Source organism: Nematolebias whitei, chromosome 3 (assembly GCF_014905685.2).
Source record: "Nematolebias whitei isolate Nwh7 chromosome 3, NemWhi1, whole genome shotgun sequence".
Taxonomy (NCBI): domain Eukaryota; kingdom Metazoa; phylum Chordata; class Actinopteri; order Cyprinodontiformes; family Rivulidae; genus Nematolebias; species Nematolebias whitei.
Genome location: NC_056500.1, coordinates 54,854,819 through 54,860,679, shown reverse-complemented (window position 1 = coordinate 54,860,679; position 5,861 = coordinate 54,854,819). Strand labels below are relative to the sequence as shown.

At 41.2% G+C, this 5,861-nt stretch overlaps 1 protein-coding gene across 1 annotated transcript in view; it reads left to right on the top strand.

The window, feature by feature from the left end:
- Nucleotides 1-5,861, top strand: part of cltrn (collectrin, amino acid transport regulator) — a 48,965-nt gene that overhangs the window by 38,165 nt on the left and 4,939 nt on the right. The gene's annotated exons all lie outside the window — the stretch shown is intronic.

Genomic DNA, 5,861 nt, shown 5'->3' with positions numbered 1-5,861 from the left:
ATCTATCTATCTATCTATCTATCTATCTATCTATCTATCTATCTATCCATCCATCCATCCATCCATCCATCCATCCATCCATCCATCCACCCACCCACCCACCCATCCATCCATCCATCCATCCATCCATCCATCCATCCATCCATCCATCCATCTCATTTAAAATATAATCTCACAGGCTGAAAAAATATGTAGCAAGAGTTGACATACATTTCATACATCAACATTCAAATAGGATCACATCACATGTAGTACATAAGGTGGAACAAAATTGTGTACTCATGGTCTCAGAGTCAGAGTCAGAACAACCAAAAATAGCAAAAGTATAAACTATAAAAAAGAAACAGTACATAAGGATCTAAAATTTTGTTACCATTCAAGCATGCACATGGCAGTCAGAATGAAAATAATTCATTTTTATGAATACTAACTTCAGTGAGTACAACATCATCAAAAGTCCTCTAAAGGATTCAACACGTCTTTGTTATATTCAATTCAGTTTATTTCTATAGCGCCAAATCACAACAAAGTTGTCTCAGGGCACTTTACAGGAACATTCACATAAAAGCCAATTAGTAAAGTTCTCTATCTAAGGAATCCAGCAGACAAGTTGAATCTTGGCTTCGTTGCAGTCTCCCATCCTGAGCAAGCACAGTGGAGACAGTGGAAAGAAAAACTCCCTTTTAACAGGAAGAAACCTCCAGCAGAACCAGGATCAGGACAAGAGACCATCTGCTTTGACCGGCTGGTTGAGAGGACAGGAAGGAGAGACAGACCAACACAGAATGTTAGGTCCAGATGTATGTAGGTCCAGGTATAGGTCCAGGTGTACCTGAAAGACAAAAAAACACATGTTAAGGATAGAAAAAATAATTATAAATACAAAAAATGTTGAGCAGAGTAAGTAAAGACAGTAGCAGAGTGAAAATTGTGGTCAGTTTGTCATCCAGCAGTCTAAGTCTATAGCAGCATAACTAAGGGACAGCTCAGGAAACCCAAGCCGACCCTAACTATAGGATTTATTAAAAAGGAAAGTCTTAAGCCTGGTTTTAAAACTGGATAATGTGTCAGACTCACGGACAGAGATTGGAAGTTGGTTCCACAAGAGAGGAGCCTGATAACTGAAGGATCTTCCTCCCATTCTGTTTTTGTAAATTCTAGGAACCACAAGTAAACCTGCAGTCTGAGAGCGAAGTGCTCTGTTAGGAAAATATGGAACAATAAGATCTGTAATATAAGATGGAGCTAGGTTGTTGAGAGCTTTGTAGGTTAGAAGTAAGATTTTGAATTCTATTCAGGATTTGACAGGGAGCCAATGGAGAGAAGCTAAAACTGGAGAGATATGATCTCTCCCAGTAACTCCAGTTAAGACTCTGGCAGCAGCATTTTGGATCAACTGAAGATGTTTTAAAGAAGTATTTGGACACCCAGATAATAAACCATTGCAATAGTCCAGTCTAGATGTGACAAATGCATGGACCAGTTTTTCTACATCATCTTTAGATCAGATGTTTCTAATGTTAGTGATATTACGCAGGTGGAAGAAGGAGGTTCTAGTAACGTTTTTAATGTGGGGGATAAAAGACATGTCCTGATCAGAAATAACACCAAGATTTTTAACATTAGAGCTCAAACAATAGGCTCAAATGTTGTAATATGTAAGATATGACTTATTTAACTAAAACAAAACAAAAGCACAAACAAGACATTATTTTCATCTAGAAAGCCACACGGAGGAAACGACACGTGGATCCAACTATCATACAGATGAACCAGCTTTGTGCCATCCTTAAACACAGCGTGTATTTATGACTCCTAGAACAAGAGGGTATGAAGAAAGTCTAATAGAAGCATGCACTTGCAAGCTGTTTGTGCACATGTGTAGCCTAAACTATGTGCACTCAGCCAAACACATTACAGCCAAATACAAAGCTATAACAATTTCTTCGCACGAGAACACAAGTGCAAAAATCCTCACGTTTATGATAATAAATGTAAGACCCTGTAAAAACATGAACATTTGTTCACTTTATAAAATGTGTTTGTTAAGCTGTTTAACACATGTCAAGTTTGATTTGAACACACTGTAACACTAAGTTTGTTTTCTCAGTCATCCAGGTATATAACAACAAAAAAGGTTGAATCATGTCATCTGGACACTGTAACACTATTCTGATTAAATTCTTTAAGGCTCAACTTTTTAGAACATCTTATTAACTGAATGATTTCATGACCTCGTCCATATACACTGACGAGCTCTATATGAGGTTTGGCACAAACGTCATCATGAGCCTGATCTTCAATCAACCTTTACTTATACAGGTAAATCCCATTGAGCCTCGAGGACTCATTTACAAGAGAGACCTGATTTCAACAAAGAAAGATTTGATCTTGATCACTAAGAGGGGAACATACCAGAATAACTGGGCTGGAGTTTCTAGTCAACATGGTCTAGGGGTCCTCCCCCTGAAAAATTTAAATAAAGTAGATGCAATTTCCTGAATTTTGGTGTATTTTAACGGGATGTTAAACATCTACGTTTACCTACATTTGTAAACACTTTGCTTCTGTCAAGCCCCCCCCCCCCCCCCCCATTACTTGACGGAACAGTCAAGTAAATCGGACTTGGTTCCGAGCCCAACTCTGTCCCTGCTCGTTGTTGTCCGACTCCACATGTGGGCTCCTGCCACGTACGGCTGTCTGCTCAGCACTTCACTATTTGAGGGGCAGAGATTTCTTTAAGGGAAAATGCAGAAATGTTTCACTTGAAGAGGCAGATCGTGGCTGTTGTGCTTAAAATGAGTGTTTATGTAATTATTTTCAGTTTACATATCCAGTATAACTTTTATTTGTTCAAGGCAGTCATATTTGTTCATAACTTTATTAGTAGTAAGCCTGAGAGTTATCGGATCCAAGCAAACAGTTACCGGAAGCCACACTTGCCGTGCAGAAGGAGGCGACACGAAACATGAAATACAGCAAATCACTTGAAGAGCTGCTCAGAGAATTCATCCGTCAGTTCTCTGATTTTAAAAACATTAAAAAGTCACTTCAGATGGTGACTTGTCACAAGACCCTGAAACAGCACAAGAGCTGCAATTGGAACTGATCAATGTTCAATTAGACTCCGTCTTAAAGAAGTTAAACTCCTAAACTAAATGATTTCTATGCTTCCCTTAACGAAGCCAAAATGCTGACTTTGTTTGTCTTGACTTATGTATGTGAGCAGACATTCAGTGTCACGATGAACAGCAATAAAGTCCGTCACAGATCTATGTTAACTGACCAACACCTTAATCTATCTGGAGAATTGCCACAACAAAAGTTACTCCAAACTTTGATGCACTGGCAACAAAAGATCAACATCACTGTTCCCACTGAAACTGAACGTGCATTTGTCCCCTGTGTTTATTCAGATTAAATTTAATTAGCTTTTGCATTTGGAAAACAATTTGAACAGTGACCCTTGCATATTCATTCTTTGCTACGTTAAAGGACAAATCCCCTCATGTAATGGCTTTTACATGTAATTTATATTAGTTCACACAAGCACTCCATCCATCTGTTCCTGGCCTGGACCCTCAGTCAAATTTTAGAACCCATTGTGACCCGCGAGTCAAAATGTTTGCCCAGCCACCCCTGTTCTAACTGGTTATCGAAGCTTGGATTCGGGAGGAGCAGTGTAGCTTTTGTACCAGTCATTGAACTGAGGACCAAACTTCCAACCTTGTAGGAGCCTATGGGAGGTTTACTCCCCAGTCTACTGTGTTTTGTGTCTCTGGAGAAAGCTTATTATTATGTTTTTTTTAATTCTGTGCAGGGGTGCCCTGTCTATCTTGCACCTCTGTAACTACAGCCAGAACTGTGTCCAAATCACTGGCACAAATTTGAACTTGTTCCCGGTGCAGGTTGGACTCTATACCAGGGTGTCCCTTGTCTGCGACCCTTTTTGCCATGTTGATGGACAGCATTTGAAGAATAATTCATGGAGAGCAGGGTGTCTGTAGTAAACAGCCATCAGTGTGCTAATGATCCATTGTTAGGCTGATGGTCCTTCTTGACCATGTGAGCTGGTTTTGGTTGTCAGCAGCAAACTGGTTGATCCACACTGAGATGGTGCTATTTATAAGACTGAGCTGAATACAGCACCTCAGACTGAGGAAGTCTTTCGGATGAGAGACAAAACGTTTCTACATTTTTTGTTGTTGTTTTGCTTTGTTTTGTTTTTTGAATGTCCAGAGGACCAGACTTAACTTTTTTAGATTTTTCTACCTGGATTATTGAGCATGCATGAGGATATTTCACCCTGTTTTACGGCCCCCTTATTTATTGTTTTGTACACTATTCTTAATTTAACTGCATTTTTACTGTAGTTTATTGTTGTCATTGTCTACTGTTTTGTTGTCTGTACTTTATATGTTCTGTCTGGAGCAGGTCTCTCTTGTAAATAAGTCCCCGTGGCTCAATGAGGCTAGCCTGTATAAGTAAAGGTTGAATGAATGAATGAATGAATGAATGAATGAATGAATGAATGAATGAGGGTGTAGAAGACACGTACATAATTGGATTAATGATAAACAGGATTTCTGCTTTTTGGAGTTGGCGGTACTTGGCTTATCGACAAATGCAGAAAATGTTGGCAGCTGTACTGGCCTTGGTAAGGCTGCCTGGCATGAAAGGAATGTACGGAGTGGTAAGCACTCAGACTCAGACGCTGGATGAGCTGAGTTGTAAGTTGCGGCTCCCGGGACTCAATTGCGGGTAAGAATTGGCCTTGGAGGAGTATACAAGCTTGGTCCAGTGGTGAGACCACAAAATTTGGCTGTTTGGAATTGCCAGTGAGACGTACCAGCAGAACTATCAAAAGCAGACATGGAAATTTAAGCAGAGGCTGCCTGACACAAATAGCTGTGTTATCTGAATTTGGATTCCCCACTTGGCCTTGAATCGGCCAGCCATCTCATCTTCTCCTGGTTGTTTATGTGAATGAGAAAGGACATGTGGGTTGTTGTGATTGGAAACAATAATGTCTTGGATCCTTCACTAGTGGTTTCTCTGGAAAGCATACATGAATGTTAAAATCCCCAACAATAAGGACTTGATCATAGTTTATCATTATTCCAGTCAGGAAATCAGAAAAGTCATTCAAGAAATCCTTATTATATTTAGGGGCTCTGTAGATGACAGCACAAAGCACGGGGCGTGAGCGACCCACCTCAAATAAAGTCACCTCATAGCTGGAGAATGAAGACGGTGTAGCGCACTGCTTGCATTTAAAGTTGTTTTTATAAACCACCGCTGTTCCTCCTCCATGGCCTGACATCCGAAGGGAGCTCAGATAAGAGCAGCCATCCGGTAGAAGTTCAACAAAAACACTGGAGTTATCAGCCTCAACCCAGGTCTCTGTGATACAGAGCAAATCCAAATGACGGGAACTGAAAAAGTCCCACAGGATGAAACTTTTGTTTGTCAGGCATATGGCGTTCACTAGGCCAATCCTGGCAGAAACTGCAGCCTACTGACTGACGGACGCTAGGGCCTGGGGCAGTGTCTTCAGGCTCTGCAGGTTCACTCCGCGCCATTGGAGCCGAGAGTAGCAGGAGGGGTGGGGGCAGATGCCTGCATCCAGGCTGGTGACAGTTAGCAGACAGCTGTCAACAGGATCTAGGAAATGCTAAGGCACAGCAAAAGACAGAAATAATCCATTTCTTGTCAGAGAAATGGACGTAGAACAGGCCAGGCAGATCTTTAGTTTCACCAGCTGTCCTCCATGTTTACCGCGATAACAACAACGTTTCCGCCAGGCATCGGGGAGGGGGGGGGGGGATCGCAGGTGCCCGACGGAGATGAGGATGAGCCGG